The sequence below is a fragment of the Hyperolius riggenbachi genome, chromosome 1 (genome assembly GCF_040937935.1).
Source record: "Hyperolius riggenbachi isolate aHypRig1 chromosome 1, aHypRig1.pri, whole genome shotgun sequence".
Taxonomy (NCBI): domain Eukaryota; kingdom Metazoa; phylum Chordata; class Amphibia; order Anura; family Hyperoliidae; genus Hyperolius; species Hyperolius riggenbachi.
The window spans coordinates 589979106-590001961 of NC_090646.1; the positions used below are offsets into that span (position 1 = coordinate 589979106).

The 22856-nt window shown below is 44.6% G+C and overlaps 1 protein-coding gene across 3 annotated transcripts in view; it reads left to right on the forward strand.

The window, feature by feature from the left end:
• PDE8B (phosphodiesterase 8B) overlaps nucleotides 1–22856 on the forward strand; it is a 357296-nt gene that overhangs the window by 36323 nt on the left and 298117 nt on the right. The window contains exon 1 of one of the 3 annotated variants that reach the window (XM_068249010.1): nucleotides 17416–17555. The exons of the other annotated variants lie outside the window; for them this stretch is intronic. The gene's annotated coding sequence lies outside the window, so the exon portion shown is untranslated. Of the gene's footprint in view, nucleotides 1–17415; nucleotides 17556–22856 lie in introns of those variants that run through there. 3 annotated transcript variants of the gene reach the window in all.

Consider the following 22856-nt stretch of genomic DNA (forward strand, 5'->3'; position numbering starts at 1 on the left):
CTTTTTTAATAAAAATAAATAAATAATGTAAAATAAATAAAATAAAAAACCTCAATCTTCATGATTGCACCTTGTATTATCTTTCTATCTTTCTATGGCATAAACTGTTCCTTATATTTGTATTTAGAAAACTTGTAAAAAAACAAAGAAGAAAAAAAAATGTTCATTTGCTGTGTTTTACTATAAAGGCGGGGGTGAGCGCGCTGTGTATGAGACATTGTTTATCAACTCCTGCAGCTTCTCCCTGACAAGTTGCTGAGCTCTGTGTTTTTTCTCTGGTAGATGCTTAAACACGGAGGATTTTCATCTGGCGTTGAAATTTAACTTCTTATTATGACGATAGAATGAACTTTATCTAGCCTAATAGCTTGGTGAAAAGTCATGTAGGATTGCCTCTTTTTTTTTTTCCCTTCTAGCTTTCAGCTTAAAAAATCTCTTGTCTCTCTCTTCGAGCTGTGAATTGGTGACAGAGTTTGTTTTGTCTTCGTATACAGTTCTGATAGTGCGCCCTCTAACACAGTAGAAGACACAGTGAAGAATGAATAACAATTCAGTTATGAAGTCCGTTGCCTTCAGTCTTGTAAAGAGTCATTGCATTATATTTGCTTGAAGAAAAAATATGAATTTGCTTCATTATAATATATGTGCTTACTTGTCCGTTATAAAGTAGTGTACTACTTATCATAAAAGTGTCTTGTAAAAAAAAAAACAAGCAAAACTGTCTCTCCTCTTCTTATTGAGGGATACGGCATGTCACTTTGCTAGAATCATCTGTTGCGCACAATCTTCTTTTAGTGTCGCATAGTGCAGCTATGAACTATAAACATTGTCCGTATTTCTCTATTATTTTCTCTGTATTCTGAGATATCAATGGTATGTTGAAAAGAAAAAGATGCTAAAATCCTCCTGCTTTAATCTCTCGTCAGAGATATATAGGGATGTTTAGGTAGCTCTTTTCTTCTCAGATAAAAATAACTTCACCCGTTATTTATTAAAGTTTTCTATAGACCGTAGCATGAGTGTGCAAAAAAAATCTCCTCTATGAGATTAAAAAGCATAAGAATTCTTCCTTCTTTGCTTCAGATTATGGTTGCAGTTTACCTTTCTGACCATATATATATATAAAAAAGTTTGCTAGCTTATTTCCCGGGTAAAATTCACAATGATCTATGTTTCCATCACGTGAATGTATCTAATTCCAGGGTAACTGTTAACACATCTGGGGTGCCATCTGTCAAATATCTGATCGATATCTGCTTAAAATGATTACCAACTCAGTAAAGGACCAGCCTTTAAAGCGTCATAACCAAAATTAGACAGAAGTGGGTGCGTGCTCACTATAAACAGAATATTTATAGGTTAACAGTTTTACCTCTGAAAGAAAAACGCAACACTCAGCTGTTGAATTTTATAAAATTATCTTGTTAAGAAAAATAGATAAAGCATTTATATACAGGAATATACATCTCTCCAGTTGTTGTCTATTCATCCAAAAAATACATTTTCATCCAAAAATACATTTTCAAAGTTCCTTTAGTGAAACCAGTCCATTTCAATATAGCAAATATTCTGCTGTAGCTTTTATCCTTCATCGATAATTGTTGTCTCGAGATTGAACAGTGTATGTTACGCACAATATAGCTTTATCCTTAAAAGATGATTTATGAAGTTCTATTCTTATATAAAGAACTTAAAGTAGATATATCTTAATCACTCAAAGCTTGGTAATTGTTTCTTAAGCTTGCATTTGCATTTGAATAGTAAAACTTATAATAAGTAAAACTTATAGCATAGAAAAAAGTTATCTAAAAACTCAAAAACTGCTGAAGTTTAAAAAGACAAGTCTTTAACTTTTATATAGACTAATTGTCAAAGAATTCACCAAGAATAATTGCATATTACCTCTCTTGGGTTTCAGAATCACAATGGAAGGCAGTCTCTTCCTAGGCCTCAATCATCTCAGTAGAGTTTCAGGCTTGATCTCCCAATGTGCTAGCCTGCCAGGCCTTTTTATTGTATTTTTTCCAATATGGCGTCGGGGTAGGGGATTTTACATGAAGTCATGTTCTTTTTATAACATTACCTCACCCTTTATTTTTAGATAGAGATATCTAGATGCCCCTTATGGTTGTAAGTGGAAGTAGCAGGCACAAGAGATGCCTCCTGTGGTTATAAGTGATAATGGCCGACACAAGGCTTATGGCCTAACTGTTTAATACAATCTGAAATAAAGTGTATATTATTGATCAGCATATTAGATATGTGAACACTATGTGATTAACATCTTGCGTATAAAATAGGCTTAGCTTAAGCAGTGTAAATATCTTGTATCTCTTATATATCTTGACCCTAGATGGTTAAACTTACTCAACAATACTCTATATTTGAACATTTCTTCAATACTATCTCATTCAAATATCTGATCGATATCTGCTTAAAATGATTACCAACTCAGTAAAGGACCAGCCTTTAAAGCGTCATAACCAAAATTAGACAGAAGTGGGTGCGTGCTCACTATAAACAGAATATTTATAGGTTAACAGTTTTACCTCTGAAAGAAAAACGCAACACTCAGCTGTTGAATTTTATAAAATTATCTTGTTAAGAAAAATAGATAAAGCATTTATATACAGGAATATACATCTCTCCAGTTGTTGTCTATTCATCCAAAAAATACATTTTCATCCAAAAATACATTTTCAAAGTTCCTTTAGTGAAACCAGTCCATTTCAATATAGCAAATATTCTGCTGTAGCTTTTATCCTTCATCGATAATTGTTGTCTCGAGATTGAACAGTGTATGTTACGCACAATATAGCTTTATCCTTAAAAGATGATTTATGAAGTTCTATTCTTATATAAAGAACTTAAAGTAGATATATCTTAATCACTCAAAGCTTGGTAATTGTTTCTTAAGCTTGCATTTGCATTTGAATAGTAAAACTTATAATAAGTAAAACTTATAGCATAGAAAAAAGTTATCTAAAAACTCAAAAACTGCTGAAGTTTAAAAAGACAAGTCTTTAACTTTTATATAGACTAATTGTCAAAGAATTCACCAAGAATAATTGCATATTACCTCTCTTGGGTTTCAGAATCACAATGGAAGGCAGTCTCTTCCTAGGCCTCAATCATCTCAGTAGAGTTTCAGGCTTGATCTCCCAATGTGCTAGCCTGCCAGGCCTTTTTATTGTATTTTTTCCAATATGGCGTCGGGGTAGGGGATTTTACATGAAGTCATGTTCTTTTTATAACATTACCTCACCCTTTATTTTTAGATAGAGATATCTAGATGCCCCTTATGGTTGTAAGTGGAAGTAGCAGGCACAAGAGATGCCTCCTGTGGTTATAAGTGATAATGGCCGACACAAGGCTTATGGCCTAACTGTTTAATACAATCTGAAATAAAGTGTATATTATTGATCAGCATATTAGATATGTGAACACTATGTGATTAACATCTTGCGTATAAAATAGGCTTAGCTTAAGCAGTGTAAATATCTTGTATCTCTTATATATCTTGACCCTAGATGGTTAAACTTACTCAACAATACTCTATATTTGAACATTTCTTCAATACTATCTCATTTTTAACCTTGTAGGAATAAACAGCTCACTTCCAATAATAACATTGAAAAGTACACAATCTAATTCTGATTTCTGCTCATACTCACGGATCTTGAAATTCACTCAATTTATCTGCAAAACATTTAACATTTGTATACGATTTGGGCAAGAGGGAGGATCAGTTCTCTGCATTAATATGAGATTCTGACACTAGGTCCCCTCAGTGGTCCCAATGGCAGCCCCGTTAGCCTGGGGGCTTTGGGCGAAGTGTCCGCACACCCACCTTGATCGCACGTGTTGCCGTAATACTCCTACACGTGTGCGGTTCTCAAAAGACTGGATTGCGCATGCGCAGTACACTCACAGTGATGTGCGCGTGATTGAGCCGGGTGTGCGGACGGGCCATGCATTCACAGTTGTGCACGACTTCGCCCAAAGTAACGGGGCCACCAGCGGGACCATGGAGGGGACCCTGAGGACGCTGAGGGAACTCACGGGCTAGGGGGGCTGAAGAAAGCCCCAGGTAAATCCGCATTTCGTTGTTTTTTCCACTGTTCAGGGACCCTTTAAAACAAGCTCAGAAAAGTGACAGGCTGATGAGATAGAAGCACCATTTAAAGCGGATCCGAGATGAAAAACTTAACTATAACAAGTGACTTGTCTATATATCTTATCTAAAGTTTAGATATTTTAAACAGCAAATCTAGCTGCAAACAGCTTTAATAGAATATTGTTATTTCTCCCTGTGATACAATGACAGCAGCCATGTTGTTTGTAAACATTACACAGAGGCAGGCTTATCTGCACCATCAGCACTCAGACTGTGAAAAAAAACTAATCCCCCCCCCTCCTCCTCCCTCCTCCCCTCTGCCTCTGAAATCTCTGGCTAGTAATACCTCCCCCTTCTCCTGCCCAGACTGAGCCCTTGCTACTGCCAAGGCTCTCTGAAAAACTGTGGGCGGGGCTTGTTTAGTTTATAGGGAATTAGAGTATTAAAACAAAAACAAAAAAGTATTTGGCTTGAGGAATGCCCTATAAACAATAGGAAAGGAACACAATTATGCAATGAGTAAAAGTTCTTCTCGGATCCACTTTAAAGGAATACTGTAGAGGGTCGGGGGAAAATGAGTTGAACTTTCTAATGGTCCCCCGCAGACATCCTGTGCCCACGCAGCCACTGACCGATGCTCCGGCCCCGCCTCCGGTTCACTTCTGGAAATTCAGACTTTAAAGTCTGAAAACCACTGTGCCTGCGTTGCCGTGTCCTCGCTCCCGCTGATGTCACCAGGAGCGTACTGCGCAGGCCCAGTATGGTCTGCGCCTGTTCAGTATGCTCCTGGTGACATCAGCGGGAGCGAGGACACGGCAACGCAAGCACAGTGGTTTTCAGACTTTAAAGTCTGAAATTCCAGAAGTGAACCGGAGGTGGGGCCGGAGCATCGGTGAGTGGCTGCGTGGGCACAGGATGCCTGCGGGGGACCATTAGAAGCCCCGGGTAAGTTCAACTCATTTTCCCCCGTCCCCCCTACAGTATCCCTTTAAGTACTTCTGCACATATGCTGATCCTCTGTTATTAGACTGTTGTAAGGAATATGATGTAACCACCTTACTCAAGCCATGGTACAATTGAATTAATCCTACCTCACTTTATACTCGTCTTTCCCTACCTTTGCTCCCATCCCTCTTTAATGCCTGATCTAGCGTTATCTTGAAATAAACCAAAGAGGAGAATAAAGAAAGGTTTTATACTTACCCGGGGCTTCCTCCAGCCTGCGCAGAAGAGTTAACTGATGCGACTGAGCCAGATTATTGGGACCAATAGCCGGAGAACGGAGGCACTTGGGAGGACAGCGAGGGACTCAGCGGTGCTTATGGGGCTGGAGCGAGCCCCGGGTAATTATTCTTTCTTTATTCTTGTCTCCGGTACACTTTAACATTAGTAAACTATCTTAATAACCATTTTCATATTGTGAATAGTGTAAATTGAACATAGAGTTGAGAGCTTGACTGTTGAAGCAGAACTATGTCATTTCATTATGGTTTATGTGCTAATATTGAGTGATCACTTCACGTATGTGTAAATGTGACCTTTGCTGGGTTGCCAGTATTGGTTTCCCAGGTGTTCCATTGTTCCATTTTGTTTTCATAATTGCCGGGAATTTTTATACACACACACAGTACTGTGCACATTTTTATGCAGGTGTGAAAAAATGCTGTAAACAAAGAATGCTTTCAGAAATATAAATAGTGATTGTTTATTGTTATCAATTTACAAAATGCAAAGTGAGTTCACAACAGTAAAATCTATATCAAATCAAAACTGCATCAGCTACGTCTCTCCCAGATAAAGATTTGCAGACTGGGGTTTCAGGATATGCTGTTCAAGCTCTTTTGAAGAAGGACAAAGATTGTAGATGCAGTGGTCGGCCAAGGAAACTTAGTGCAGCAGATGAAAGACACATCAAGCTTATTACCCTTCAAAATCAGAAGATGTCCAGCAGTATTATCCGCTCTAAAATGTCAGAAACCAGTGGGACCCAGGTACACCTATACTGTCTGGAGAGGTCTGGCCACAAGTGGTCTTCATGGAAGAGTTTCAGCCAAAAAGCCTTACCTTCAACATTGAAACAAGGCCAAGTGACTCAAGTATGCAGGAAAACATAGGAACTGGGGTGCAGAAAAATGGCAGCAGGTGCTCTGGACTGATGAGTAAAACATTTGAAAAATTTGGCCGTGGCAGAAGCCAGTTTGTGCGTCGAAGGGCTGGAGAGTGGTAAAATAATGAGTGTCTGCAGGCAACAGTGAAGCATATTGCAGGTTCCTTGAATGTTTGGGGCTGCATTTCTGGAAATAGAGTGGGAGATTTGGTCAGGATTAATGGTGTTCTCAATGCTGAGAAATACAGGCAGATACTTATCCATCATGCAATAAAATCAGGGAGGCGTACGATTGGCCCCAAATGTATTCTGTAGCAGGACAACGACCCCAAACATACTGCCAAAGTAATTAAGATCTATCTGCAGTGTAAAGAAGAATTCCTGGAAGTGATGGTATGGTCCACACAGAGCACTGATCTTAAATGGACTCCGAGCTCACCCAAAAAAAGAAAGTAGTACTCACCAGGGGCTTTCTCCAGCCCAGTGCTGGTCGGGAGGTCCCACGCCGGCGTCCTGGCTCCTCTCCTTCTCCCCGCTCTGGAATAGCTGACAGGCCGCAGCCCGGGCGACACTCGGTAGAGTGTCGGGCTGCAGCTTCCGCGTATGACGCGGATTACGTCACACGCCGGCCGCCTCGCGTCATCACGGCGGCCGGCGTGAAAACACTGCGCATGCGCGTTTAAAGCGCGCATGCGCAGTACTTTCACGCCGGCCGCCGTGATGACGCGAGGCGGCCGGCGTGTGACGTAATCCGCGTCATACGCGGAAGCTGCAGCCCGACACTCTACCGAGTGTCGCCCGGGCTGCGGCCTGTCAGCCATTCCAGAGCGGGGAGAAGGAGAGGAGCCAGGACGCCGGCGTGGGACCTCCCGACCAGCACTGGGCTGGAGAAAGCCCCTGGTGAGTACTACTTTCTTTTTTTGGGTGAGCTCGGAGTCCCTTTAACATCATTGAGTGTGTCTGGGATTACATGAAGACAGAAGGATGTGAGAAAGCCTACATCCACAGAAGATCTGTGGTTCATTCTCCAAGATGTTTGGTACAACCTAGCAGCTGAGTTCATTCAAAAACTGTGTGCAAGTGTACCTAGAAGAACTGATGCCGTCCTTGATTGCACGCTCTTAGCCGGGAGTGCTCTCTGCATGTACACTATGTAGTTGTGATGTAGTGTACATGCGCAGAGCACTTCCGTGCGCGTGATCAAGGACGCGTCTATGCCGGGCAGCACCTGTGCAGTCAGCCATGACAACCCTGACCAGGAAGTAAGTTTGGGGGATTGGTATGCGGTAACAGAGGGGGACAGAGGAGAACGGAGGGAGCGGTGGGCATGAGGAGAGCCCACTACACATGCCTACTCCCCCCGCTGTTAAATTTAGATCTGCGCTAAGGTATCCTTTAAGGACTGGTTCACACTTGTTCTGATGCATAAGGGAAACGGTAAGCGTATCCGTGAGGCGGATGCGTACCGTCTGTTCAACAATTTCCCTATGTCCATTCCATGTCCACACCTTGCTGCACATCCACAGAATCGATCACGTCAGCCCGTATGCAGCGCCGCTCACCTGTCCCGCGGCCTCCGTTTAGTCCCTCCAACAGCCTGGAGGCCGTCAGATGCATGCGGCTCTCCATAAGCTACAGCAGGCCAATTCTCCCTAGCAACTGGTAGAATTTTCTTTTGTCCAACATGAACCAATAGGAATTCTCCCTGTTGCTGAGGATTCCCATTGGTCTTTTGCAGCCCAATGGAGATGTGCGAGTATGACTTCACTGTGGCAACGGGATGCAGGTGAAACGGGCGAAGCAGATGTGACGGCTAGCCTAGTTATAACGGACACTGTCTGTTCTCATGGGCTTTCATTGGACACGTTTACCCGTCTGGTCCGGGAAAATGTGCCAAGTTGGGACTCTGTGTTCCGTGGCACACGGATCCGTGTACAATCCATGTTTTGTACCAAGTGAAAACGGATCCCAGTTTTAACATAGGATCTGCTTCTTGCATTTAAGCGGAGCTTTAAAAAACATCACACAGATACGTTTTTAAATATATTATATATACTGTACATATTTGAAGGTGTACCTATATGCTGTGTTAGGATATATAGTAGTTTTGATCTTTTTTGGATCTTCCATATAGTACTATTTCAACATCTGTATAGGATCCGGATTTGAATTCAATGATGGACATATTTTTCTGATGTTTTTCTGCATTCAATTCAAATAAAACGTTTTTGAAACATTAAAAAAAGAAATGCATTTAAAATTCATAAAATATTGTAAAAAAAAAAATAAACAGATAAATCGCAATCACAGATAGATCACATAGTGAAATGATAAGTTTTATACCTTGATTTTTTTTTTTTTAAATGTACAAGCCACTATGTGGTCATTATGTGGTGTCGCCTTGGCCACCTACGTATGTATGTGGATCTCTAAAATTGAGTGCATTATAGGGCAGCAATGGGGCTCATTTACTGTTGGAAATGCACAGTGAAACACAGTTCATATTTCAATCTCATCTTATAAAGGAGCTTTCAAAAGCAGGAACTTTGTCTGCCCTTGTTTGGACTTTTGAGATGAACACAGTTGAACTTGCTGCACTTCTCCACCCCCGTGTGCTTCTTTGTGTGGAGGCTGGAGTGGAACACGGGGAGAGCCGGTTCCCACAGCACTTCACATTGGTCTACTCCACAAAGGTGCATTCCACTAGTGAGGGAGGCCTCAGCCCAGCCTCTGATGAAAGTACACTTGAGAAGCACTTGCTGCTGGTGCTGATGGTTCTGCTGCACTTCAGAGCTTGGATGTAGAAAAGCCCGGAATAATAATATCTCAGAGCTGTGTCAATACAGGAAATAAATAAAACATGCTGGAAAAAGTAAAACGGAACTCTGGTGATAACTTTGTTTTATTACTCCTGTGGACATCCCAGCCCCAGAACATCTAATAAAACAAAATGCAGAAAATATCCTTATTCTGTTGGTACTGCCTGTGGTCACACATGACACCATGTTGGCCCCTTCCTGACATTTAGGGCATTGTGACACCAAAGTATTCCTTAGCTTAATCCAGTTTGTTATGGGAAGCCATGTGACCTAGCCTACCACAATCCCCTTCTGCCTCTGTGAGGAAACGCGGAAAAGCCGCCGCATGTGCCAAGAGCTAGGCGGCTGACTCCGCGTCCTACGCAGCGGTTGCACGCGTCTGGCGGTGTGGTGGAACACAGAAAAGCCGCCGCATGTCTTGACAGCAAAGCGGCTGTTTGCATGCAGCAGCATGTGCTTGGTGTGGCTGGGTCTGTTAGTGCACCTAGACAGATGGAGAGCTATGCTCGCGCGGGCCTGAATGCAGGACCTTTATACCAGCAGGGGAGGTGTCAGCTGATCAGGAAGATCAGCTGACTCTTGCAGGACTCATGATTGGCTGAATGGTTCGGGCGGGGCAGCAGAGTCCTGCAACTATATATTCTGCTGCTTGTCAGTTGCTGGTTGTCTGCCATTGCTAACACTTGCGTGAAGGCACTCAGACCATAGTCAGATCCCAAAGTGTGCTAGAACCGGCCGGAGTCGGGGATCCACACTTAGCTAGATTCTGTTGATAGTTTAAAGTACTAGTTTGATTGTGATTATTTGTCATGACCTGTTTTCCTGTCAGACCATTCTTCTGAAACTCTGATCTTGTACTTTGCTATTCTGATACTCTGTTGCCGAACCCCCGGCTCGCCTCTAGACTCCGCATCTGCACTCCTGATTCTGTACCTCGATATTTCTGATACTCTGTTGCCGAACCCTGCCTGTACTTTAGACTCCGCCTCTGCCTTTTGAGTCTGTACTTTGTCTGTCCGTGTGTTTTCGACCTGGCTTGCCCGACCACGAGAACTGACCTTACTGTTAGAGGCAGTTCCCAGATCCGTTAGTGACACTACCTTGGTGTCACTCACGCTCTGTCCTTCCTGCGCTCAGCCTGACTCCTCCCTCGGGGAAGTCTAGGCCTTCGGAAGGAATCTGTACTTGCGCAGTACTCCTTGCTGCCCTGTACCTGCTCTTGAGGTGCAGCCCTCAAAACATTACTGTTGCACCAAACACTTACACTCTCCCTGGTGTCTAGAGGTTAGACATATCTGATTATTGACGATTCCGCAGATCCTCAATAATCGGGTATATCTGTATTCTTGGGGATACTGCGGATCGCCAAGGATCGGATTCTCTCTGGTTGCTGACACCGATCGTTACAGAACGCCAGACCTGTTAGTGACACCCTCTATCTGGTGTCACTCACGTTCGGTCCTTCCCTCTCCCTGTCTGACTCCTCCCCGTGGAGAGTCCAGACTACGGAAGGAACTTGTATCTCTGAGACTGCAGTAAGGTCTGAATCACCTGCTCCACAGGTGACCATTAGAGCCGTGTCATTTGTATCTCTGAGACTGCAGTAAGGTCTGAATCACCTGCTCCACAGATGACCATTAGAGCCGTGTCATTTGTATCTCTGAAACTGCAGTAAGGTCTGAATCACCTGCTCCACAGACGACCATTAGAACCGTATTTATCTGTCTGTACCTTCCAGCCCCACTAAGGGGCCTTGTGTCTAGTCTGTTCTGTTGGTGTCCTGAGTGTTCCTTACCAATTCCTGTGGTAAGGTCCTGTAATACCATTATTCCGCAGATCACCAACATTCAGTCATCTGAGTAGTGGCATAATCGTTACAGCCTCATAGGAAATAACCAGGAGAGGTCAGCACTTCCAATCAAAATGTTGTATTGTTGCAGACAGAAGCCGAAGTTTCGGGACTCACATGTCCCTTCATCAGGTCATAATAGGTCTATCCACTAGTGGCTTTATAGTGTGTACTGGTTAAGGGTTCTGCCTTTGACACAGGCTTACCCTTTTGCTGCTCAAATTCCTGGAGGTGCTAAATACTATTCCCCCTCTGAGTCGTAACAACTCGGAGGGAAAAGTAATTCAGGGTTGGACGATCAAAATACTGTGCTGCTATAGTTGCGCCCAACATAGGCGCTATGCGGCAACCCATGGCGCAGAAACCACCTGCTTTGCATAAACCAAGCTTAGTTGAAAAGAGAGAAATCTTACAAAATATGACCACATAAAGGTCCAAAAAAACAGTGCCAAGAAAAGAGAACATGCACAGGTACAGTGAAGACCCAAGTGACCAGATAGAACCCTCATAAACATAATAAACTAAAAAACTACTACAAAATGGCGTAGCATACCACTGAGGAAAAGTCCATGCAGATGGTTCTACTGCACTTCAGAGCTTGGATGTACAAAAGCCCAGAATAATAATGTCTCAGAGCTGTGTAAATACAGAAGATAAATAAACCATGCTGGAAAAAGTAAATACGGTAATAAATTTTATTGCTCCTATGCACATATCAGCCCCAGAACATCTAATAAAACATCCAATATAAAAAGTGCAGAAAATATCCTTATTCTGTTTGTACAGCTTGTGGTCTCACATGACAACATGCTGACCCCTTTCTGACATTTAGGGTACTGTGACACCAAAGTATCCCTTAGCTTAAAGAAAACCTGTAATGTCCCCCCACCCCTCCCAAAAAAGAGTTTCACTTACCTGGGGCTTCAGTGAGCCTCCCTTTGCCTGTGCAGGTCTCTGTGCCCGTGCCATCTCTGAACGATCCTCCAGTCTCCCGCCATGCCTCAGTTTCATTACCGCCAACTTACAAGTCAGGGGCCACTGCACCCTGGCCACGCACGTCCTCATTCGTGCTCCCATCGCCAGTAGTGTCCTGCACAGGCGCAGTACGAGAAAACCTCATATTGCACCTGCGCAGGATGCTGCCGACAAGGAGAACGCAAACGAGGATGCATGCGACCAGGGCATGCAGGCGCAGTGGCCGATCACTTCTGATAATGAAACTGAGCCACGGAGGGGACCAGAGGATCCTTCAGAGATGGCGTGGGCACACGGAGGCTGCAGGGACTGGCAAAGCCCCAGGTAAGTGAAACTCTTTTTTTTTTTTTTTTGGACATTACAGGTTTCCTTTAACCTAGTTTGCTGTGGGAAGCCATGTGACCTGAGCTACTACCACACTCCCCTTCTATCACATGGAGTGAGGTAATGATCCAGACTGCCGCAGACTCTTTCATCTAAGGATCTATGGGGTGAGGTGGGGGAAGTAACCTGGTCAGCCACTCAGCCTCTCTTAGCCAGTTGCTATGGGATGTGGTCTGGTCCAGTCTGCAAGGTAAAAAGTGCAAAACCATCATTACGCTTAGTTGGATCACCACTCCTCTATTAATGCTCTATTTAATCACCTCCAATCTGGTTTTCATCTTAAACACTTCAATGACAGTGCACTTACTAAAGTGAAGTTACTGCAAAACCCAAAAGACCCTACGCCATACTCATGTCTGGCTGGCTAATCAAATGGACAATTTCATAGTAGACAACAATTGCAAGAGAGTAGTGGTATTACCATGTGACAGAAATATCAGGATAGAGTTTGATATGCTGTAGAAGTTCCAGGGCCTGAAACAGGAAATAGAGAGGTTGTGATATGTGAAGACTAAAGTGGTCTCAGAGGTGGTAGGAGCACTCGGGGCTGGACAAGTAACTTCATCAGATTGTAGGAAAAACATTAGAGCTTTCCATTCAAAAGGACGTAGTGCCTGGAACATCTGGTAGAGGAGCCTAGATTGAAGAAGACACATGCTGCCTACAGGAGTGGGTCCAAAAATTCGGGTGTATATTGCTCGATTTTTGCAGGCCAATTGTCTTTCCGATCTGATAATTTTATCAAAGTGGAGGAGAATCGGTGGCGCAATATGGCCGCCTGATCGATCTTTTGATGAATTTCCACCTAAAATCGATAGGATCATTCAGAAATGCTGGAAATCATAGTAACAAGGGCTCGACCGGACATGTGGCGGTAATAGGTTCCATCTTGACCTGCTTGCCCCCCAGTGTATGTGTGCCCCCCTACCCCAGTGCAGTGTTGGAGGTTCACTTTTCACACCGGCTCCTCCGGTGTCCGGTGTGTGCCTGTACAACATGACACAAGGCACATGTGTTGATGTTACTATATGCGCTGAGTCACATGATACAGGTGCTCGTGGCAACACACGGAGAACCTGTATTTGTGGATTTGTGCCAGCGGACAGGGGCGTAATTAGAAATCACTGGGCCCCTCCTGCAACACTTTGAATGCCCCCCCCCCCACCTCCCACCCCAGATATAGGTGCCCCAAGTATAGATAGCCAAGTATAAGTGCCCGCCCCCAGTATAGCCAGGTATAAGTGCTCACTCCCAGTATAGCCAGGTATAGGTGCCCTCAGTATAGATAGGTATAGGTGCACACAGTTTAGCCAGGCATTGGTGCTCCTCAATAAAGCCAGGCATGGGTGCTCCCCAGTAAAGCCAGGCATTGGTGCTCCCCAATAAAGCCAGGCATGAGTGCCCACAGTATAGCCAGGCATGGGTGCCCACAGTATAGCCAGGTATAGGTGCTCACAGTATAGCTAGGCATGGGTGCCCACAGTATAGCTAGGTATAGGTGCCCTCAGTATAGCCAGGCATGGGTGCCCACAGTATAGCTAGGCATGGGTGCCCATAGTATAGCTAGGCATGGGTGCCCATAGTATAGCCAGGGACCCCAGGGTGCAGCGCATGAGGGGTAGTAATGCCCACAAACAGTGTCGGGGAGGGGGCCCCACAGACATAAGGGGACACAGACATACCTCTTCTGCATTCCAAGCGCTGTAGGTCCGATCCTCTCTGTATCAGTGCCTGACGCTACTTCCTGATAAACAGGAAGGAGCTCCCTCAGGTGCTGAAACAGAGAAGATTGGACGTCCGTTGTGTGGAAAGCGTAAGTAAGTCCGCGTTACCCTTTTCCATTCCCTCTGATTCTGCCTATTAATCTGAGGGGGGAGTGCTGACGGGGGAGCCCGAGGTGAGGGAGGGGGGGAGTGGGTACCCCTCCCCACCGCTGTATGTGGGCATTGCTCCCCCCTCATGTACTGCGTCCCCCCCTGCCTCCCAAAACGGCCCTGGGCCGCCGCGCGGCTGCATCCCTTGCAGCCCCTGTTGTTACGCCCCTGCCAGCAGACAACGTTCATACCTTTATTAATACGGTAAAAAAAGATTCCAGAGCTTTAAAAATAAGGTCATAGATCAGAATGGGAATTGTCACTCTTAAATTGTTATCACAGTGATGTTTTTTTAAGTCAGGCAGAGCAGATTACCTTATCTGGTTTATATTCCCTTCCTCTAAAGTGTGTTGACACAATGTCTTCAGTACTGAGGGCAATAAAATGAAAGGACATTGATCTGTTCAAACGAAAAATACACTTTTGGACATTTTTAATAGATTAAATGTTGGATATAATAAGAGCATAAAATCTGATGATATGTTTTCTCGATTGATATATCGATTGAATATTGATTGGAAATGTGTGTGTTCCAATCAGTGCTGGCAGGAATGAGTGTGTGTATGGGGGGGAGGGGAGCATGGGTAGAAACAGTATATGATTCGGGTTTGTACTGCATTGAGCAGTATAAAGCTAGCGGTCATAGCTGGATTTACCATAAGGCACTGTAGGCACATGCCTACAGGCGCCTGATGATGGAAAGGCGGCTCACTCCCCTCCCCAAGCGCCTCCCTCCTGCCTTACCTATGCAGAGACCTGATGAGAGTGTAAATGAGAGGTCACTTACCCTGTTCTCGGCATTCCAATGATGAGTCAGGGGCACCTGTAGCTACTTAATACTCAGGGTACCTCAGGCTACCTAATACTAAGGGGCACCTTCGCACGCGCCACGCATGTCCGCCACACGCGGGCACAATCGCACACACGTCCGCCCCTTCCTCCCCTTCAGTGTCTCTGCATCCCTGCACATGTGCAGTACAACAAAACACACACACAGGGACATTGGACGCAGAGACACTTGGGTTTTATTATAGAGGATAGCCATTCCACTAATCGTTACTCACAATCTAATCTCTGCTATAGTCATATGCCCATCATTTCATCACAGACTATGGCAAGGCTAGATTTATACCTGGGCCAAATCTCTTGTTGTTCCTTATTCATGTGCAGCAGTGTAAGCTCCCCCATTGCATGTGCAGCGCCCTCTTCCATGTGTAATATCCATGTACAGCAGTCCCTCTCTTTCATGTACAGCTCTCTTGAGCAACATCTCTCCTCTTTTATAGATATTTTTTTTGTTTTTATAATGGCCCAAACAGTGCCGTAGGACCCAGGCACCATGCATGCCCAGGTCCATACAGGTCCCTGACATTGACAATCATGCCCAGCTGACCTCACTGCGCATAGTTCTCCTCCTCACTCCACCAGCCAGAAGCCACCTCATGACCAGCCACGCATTGTCTCTCCTCCCCCTCCATAACAAAAGACACATTGCTGGCTTCTGGGCTAGCCACACATTTGTGCATCACTCGGCCCCAAAGTGTTGTCTGAAAGGTCAAGCTCTGATCTCTGTTGGCAGTAATTGTAAGTTTGTATGTGTGGATGAGGCTTTATTAGAGTTGGTGCATTGTTCTTTTTTTAGGGCCTGTTTCCACTAGCACGGAAATCGGGCGGAATCCGCAGAGTTTCCGCACAGGCAAATCACGCGGGGGAAACTCTGCCATAGCGAATAATGCTGCCACCGTTCGAGTCACTTGCCTTAGCGATTCGGCTGACATTGCAGCATTTTTCCGCAGGGCTGTGGAGTTGGTACAAAAATCTCCCAACTCCGACTCCTCAGTTTATGAAACCTCCAACTCCGGGTACCCAAAATTGCTCCGACTCCTCGACTCCTACTCCTTAGTCTACTAATACTTCCCAGGGCTGTGGATTTTGTACAAAAATCATCCGACTCCCGACTCCTCAGTTTATGAAATCTCCAACTCCGACTCCGGGTACCCAAAATTGCTCCGACTCCTCACCCCTGTTTTACCTTATGGGGGGGGATTCGATTCGGCTGCGTCCTCGCACAACAAGGAAGTGCCACCACGCGTCTTGCAGGACGCACGGCAGCTAGTGGAAACCGGCCCGAAGTTATTAATGCCAGTCTGTAATTGATTCTATTTGCAGAAAATGGAGTGGATATTGGTTATTATTGGCAGCAAGAGCCAGATTATACACTACAAGCCAGATGAGAGCTTTCTCCTCCATCCTCACATCAGTCAGTTACATGCTGATAAATGGCAGTAGTGCATATTACTGCTATTTTAAGACTTTTTTTTTTGTGTTGTTTATTTAGAATCTTAGAAGCGTTAAATATTTATGACTAAGTCAGTGTAAAAGCAACAAATGGGAAGACTTTCGCTGCGTTCAATGACTTTCCCATGGGTTATGGATTTTTTGGCGCTTTGCTGTGTGCTAAACATGAGAAGCAGACAGAGAATGCCCTTGCTGCTTCCTCTATCTGTGATCATCATCTGTAAACTCCTGGATATAGCTTGCAATGATTTACAAAATCAGAGACACAGGAGAACGGAAGTGTGTAATGTCCTCTAGATAAGGCTGACAATATATTATGGGCTATAACTGTCAATGGGTTTATAAAAACCTTAATTATTCTCTCTGTGCACAAGCTGTTTCTGAGTTATTGTAAAGCTCTGAAATGGATGGTTCTGTCTGCAAGTGACTTGCCAAAACGATATTCTTATCCATTATTTGCAAATCACCAACATGACCTGTAGAATTATGCATTAAATAAAAAGGTATAGTAAGGGGAGAAGAGGGTACTATGACATCACTTACACAATTTTCGCATTTGATGCGTCTATTCCAAAACAATTCCCTTTGGAAAAGTCAGTCACCTGACCCAGGCATCTGTGAACAAGTAAAGAAGTGTCAGCACCACACCCCAGCCAGCACCCAGCCCTCGCACCTACTCCAGCCAGCACTCGGTCCTCTCACCCTCCCCAGCCAGTGCACCCTGCACCTAGATGCTTACTCCCACCCACCCTAGCCAGAACCTAGCACCTAGATGCTCCCTAGCAACCGACACCACCCTGCACCTAGATGCTCCCTCTCACACCAGCCAGGATCTAGCACCTAGATGCTCCCTAGCATCCAACACCAGTCAGCACCTAGATGCTCCCTTCCACCCCAGCCAGAACCTAGCACCTAGATGCTCCCTAGCAACCGACACCAGCCAGCACCTAGGTGCTCCCTCCCACCCCAGCCAGAATCTAGCACCTAGATGCTCCCTAGCAACCGACACCAGCCAGCACCTAGGTGCTCCCTCTCACCCCAGCCAGAATCTAACACCTAGATGCTCCCTAGCAACCAACACCAGACAGCACCTAGATGCTCCCGCCCAGCCAGGATCTAGCACCTAGATACTGTAAGTACCAATCCTACTTAGAGCTGGGTGGGGGGAGGGTTACCTAACACTGCTAAATGGGGGACTCGCAGGACTACTTAATAGTGCTAATTGTGGGGGAGCTATGGCTACCTAATATCTATGGGCACATCTGTCTACCTAATATTGATATCTATGAGTACATGGCTACTTAATTCTGATATCTGAGGAACATGGCTGCTTAATTTATGTATATAGGGCGCACTTGGCCACTTAATTTATCTTGACGCACCCGTCGATTACATTTGTTTATTGTGAGGCACCTGGCTACTTAATTATTTATCTGGATGATTGTGACAACTCAATATTTTTATTGGGTGGCATGTGACTACTTGATTATTTTATCTGGAAGCATGGAACAATGGCACAATTTCAGTGTTTGCCATAGGCACCATAATACTCAGATATACCACTGGGTAAAAAAATAAAAATAAAATAAATAAATATACATATATATATATATATATATATATATATATATATATATATATATATATATATATATATATATATATATATACCTGCTGATGTCCTAGAGTTGCCTGGGTATGTATTTAGCTGGTGTTGTCTCCTTCCACTTTTTCTAACCCTAACACACAATTACACAATTACTCAATGACCTAGTTTGTGAGCTTTGCGGTCTTTGGCATCAATAATTTGCATTGAAATGAAACAAATCTGATTGGCTGTGGCTCCACTCCCCTTGCTGAATTTGAACCCCAGTCACCCGATGACCAACTGTACCAGGTTTGAGGCTTGTGCCATTAACAGTGCAAGAATGGCAGCAATGAAATATTCCCCTTGAAAATCAATAGGTACATTTTGATTGGCTTTTGTAGACTCCACCCACAGTTCTGTATATTAATCCCAGTCACCCAGTGACCAGCTGTGCAAAGTTTGAGAACCCTGCCATTAACTGTGTAAGAATGGCTGCAGTTTATATTTTCCCAGTGAAATTTGTATTTGTCTCCGCCCACTTTTTGGTTATCGGGATAATTTCATTCATGATCATTTCAAATCTAATCAGCCATTTTTGCGTGATCGAGTAACAAACATCCAAAGCTTCACTTTTATAATATTAGTAAGATTTCAAATGCACAATATTTTTTAAAATGTAAAAAGTATATTTTTACTGTTGTTTTAGCTTTGGTTGTTGTAAGACCACAGCTTCTTTATTCTGGCCAAACACTGCACTTACTGTGGCTCAATCACGCCGCTGCTCTGCTCCGTGACTGGAGCCGATGGTCTCGAGGGTGGCCCACCACTCCGTCATTCTGGCCAACCACTGCACTTACTGTGGCAAACAATGCGATCGGCAATTGCTTAGTCAAGTTGATTTGCCTGGCTGATCGATTGTAGGGCGACTATCGGGGGTTACTGTAGACACGCCCAGGGCCGGATTTGTATTCTTTACTGCCCACCTTCAGTATACTGTAGGTAGCCTGATGACACCCCCCCCCCCCCTAGTATAGCTAGCCAGATGACCCTCCCCCTTTTCCTCCAGTATAGGTAGCCAGATGACCCCTCCCCCCTTCCCTCCAGTATAGGTGGCCAGATGACCCCTCCAACCCTTCCCTCTAGTATAGGTAGCTTGATGACCCTCCCAGTTTAGGTAGCCAGATGGCCCCTCCCACCTTTCCCTCCAGTATAGGTAGCCAGATGACCTCTCCCCCTTTTCCTCCAGTATAGGTAGCCAGGTGACCCCTCCCCCTTCACCCAGTATAGGTAGCCACCCTTCCATCTAGTAAAGGTAGCCTTATGACCCTCCCAGTAAAGGTAGCCAGATGACCCCTTCCCCACTTTCCCTCCAGTATAGGTAGCCAGATGACTCCCTTAATCCCTCCTTTTACCACCCCCATTTCAGTATAGGTAGCCAGCTCGCCTCCACACTGCAGCAGCCATCAGTGTCACTCATTTCTCCGCTCCTCTCCAGTGCAGAAGCTTCCTCTTCCTTTCTGTCTCCAATGCTGCCCAAGTCCATAGCCACCGGCCACAATACAAACGTGCACAAAGAGCAAGGTGACTGCTGCACAGGCGGCTAGAGCAGAGTACGACTGTCAGGTGCTCGCCTGATCTCCTTGCATTGCAGCATTTGCAAGTTTGCAAATGCTGCACCAGTTTAGCCTGCTGCTTTGGTGCCCTTGCTTCTGTGGTGCCCTAACCTAAACCATGGCCTAGGCGCCCTTGGCCTAAATCCGGCACTGCACACGCCTGATTATTGGCTGAGGCAGTCATTATTGGAAGCATCAGCTGACTTTAATCAAGCATTTGTATGAGGCTAAAGATATGTAATTCTATTCAGCTAGTGCGTTGGTTCACACACCTCTGTGACGCTGCATAGACAGGCCAGTGACACTGTTATAATGTAGTCATGCAGCTTTCAATGTCTTCACAGACACCTGATTACTTAAACTAACAACACAATTGTTGCCTCTTTGGTAGGATATAAAACGTAACTTTTAATAAATAAAGATATAAAATACACCCAGAGCTGGCTGTCTTAATTACAAACTCATAACTTATGAACTCATAAGTTATGAGTTTGTAATTAAGACAGCCAGCTCTGGGTGTATTTTATATCTTTATTTATTAAAAGTTACGTTTTATATCCTACCAAAGAGGCAACAATTGTGTTGTTAGCTTTCAGTGTCACCAGACAACTGTAAATTCATTGACCAATGAACAAGCAAACTTCAGATTTGGAATACTAAATAGAAGACCTGACATGTTGTGTATTGTAGTGCAAAATGTATCACTGTTTGTTCAATTAATTATTCTCTTTTTTGTTATTATAACATCTTCTTGATGTTTACTTTTATTTTGATGTTTATATGTGCTTACTTGCTTCCAGGATGTATTATTTCTTCTAATGATATGTATTATACACACTTAAGTGGCTCCCTCTTGTGGTTATTTGTATAACTTTCATCAGTTGCACATCTGATGCGTTTAATGATTACCGTAAAAACTGCTTATAGCTATAAGTAAAGAAAACCAATGAGATGCTTATAAATATCGAGTTCATGCAAATCTTGTTTGTTTTATGTAACTAGCTAAGCTCGGAACAAGCTACATAAATTTGTATTGCAAAAATTGGATGTATGCGTGTAAACGGAAAATAATCTGATGAGATAAACAATTGTATCTATAGTCCTACTCCAAATAATACTGTCCTGGAATCCCACAGTCTTATTTTTATCTTTAAAGCATCTTAATATAAATTTAAAGCTTTTATTGTCTCAGGTGAATGATGACAGTTTTTAATGATTTACGGTTCCCATCTTTAGCTATTTTCCTTTTTATTTGCTCTCTGTACTCAGAAGTGTTTCTCTACAATGAGTTTTATGGCTTGTAATTAGTTAGCGGTGAGAGTTACACTACAGTCTGATTGAAGTCCAACTGCAGAGAAAGTGTAATTTACAGCCCTAGATTTTTAAAGGAAACCTGTAATTTTAAAGAGACTCTGTAACAATTTTTTCAGCCTTAGTTCTTCTATCCTATGAGTTCCTATGCCTGTTCTAATGTGCTGGGGCTTACTGCAGCTCTTCCTAATTACACTGTCTCTGTAATAAATCAATGTATCTTTTCTCTGTCCTGTTTGTCGGGCTAAGGCTTTGATTGTGTGGAATGTGCAGGGCTGCTTGTGATTGGTAGAAGCGATACACACCCTCTGCAGGCCCCCTGCATACTCACACACTCTGCTTAGCTGAGCCTATTAGAAGCTGGTTAGTTTGTTTGTAAACATTGCCTAAAACTGTTAATTACAAGCCAGGATTGCAGCAGAGAGTGGCAGAAACAGCACAGAGGGGCCCAGGAGAAAATAAGGAATAGAATGGTATGCTTTTTAGTGTAAGAATATTAGAGTACAGATTCTCTTTAAATTAAAGGGATACTTAAAGGAGTTATCAGGGAAAACGAATAAAACAAGTGCTACTTACCGTGGGCTTCCTCCAGCCCCAAGCTCCCAGCATGTCCCTCGCCGCAGCTCTCCCCGCAGCCATTCGCCACAGCTCGCTCCCGGGCCCCGGCGATGACGTCAGGCCGATACTGCGCCTGTGCGAGATGGGCTGTCAATCACCGCCACGTGGGCCGGAGCGGACTGTGCAGGCGCAGAACTACCGGAGGCCGCTTGGAGGTCGGCCTGACGTCATCGCTGGGGACCGGGTGCGAGCTGCGGTGAACGGCTGCGGGGAGAGCTGCGGCGAGGGACATACTGGGAGCTTGGGGCTGGAGGAAGACCCCGGTAAGTAGCACTTATTTTATTCATTTTCCCTGATAACTCCTTTAATTCATATAAAAAAAGGCAGCTTTACTTACCTGGGGCTTATACCAGCCTCACTGCAATCGCTCTGTGCCCGTGCCGGTACTCAACAATCCTCTGGTCCCCCGCCGTGGCTCAGTTTCGCTTCTGGCGACTGAGCCTGTCGCTGGCCACTGCTCCTGCACGACCTTGGCCGCGTGCATCCTCGTTTGTGCTCCCGTCCCCGGCAGCTTCCTGCACAGGTGCAGTACAAGTCTCTACTGCACCTGTGCAAGGAGTACGAACGAGGTAATGCGTGACTGGGGCCTGTGCAGGACAGTCCTGGAGGGCCACGCAGGCACAGTGGCCGGTGACAAGCTCAGTCCCCAAAAGTGAAACCACGGCGGGGGACTGGAAGATCTCCAAGTACCGGCACGGGCACAGAGCGACTGCACGGGGTGGGTAGAAGCCCCAGGTAAGCAAAACAGCCTTTTTGTATATGACTTAAGTATCCCTTTAAATGAAAATTAGAAACTTACTTGGGAGGGGGAAGCCTCTAGATCAGGCATGGGCAAATTTGGCCCTCCAGCTGTTAAGGAACTACAAGTCCCACAATGCATTGCAGGAGTCTAATAGCCACAGTCATGACTCATAAAGGCAATGCATTGTTGGACTTGTAGTTCCCTAACAGCTGGAGGGCCGAGTTTGCACATGCCTGCACATGCCTGCTCAAGATCCTAATGAGGCTTCCCCCATTCTTCTACATCACCCTGATCCAGTGCTGGCAGCCATGGAAAAATCAAAACATAAACAAAGCCAGCGGCCTTCCTGCACAGGCGCAGTAGCGGCTTTCCGATTGGGCTTTGGTGGGAACAAATGCCCGATTGTGTCCAATCTACTGCTCAGTCGACCCGTGCCTGCTGAAGCCCATTGGAAAGCCTCTACTACACCTGCGCAGGAAGGCCAACAAGTGGTGACAAGCGAATCTTCACGGGTCCTAGTGCTGGATCTCCTCTTGTGAGGAGCACAGCAAAGCCTCTTTA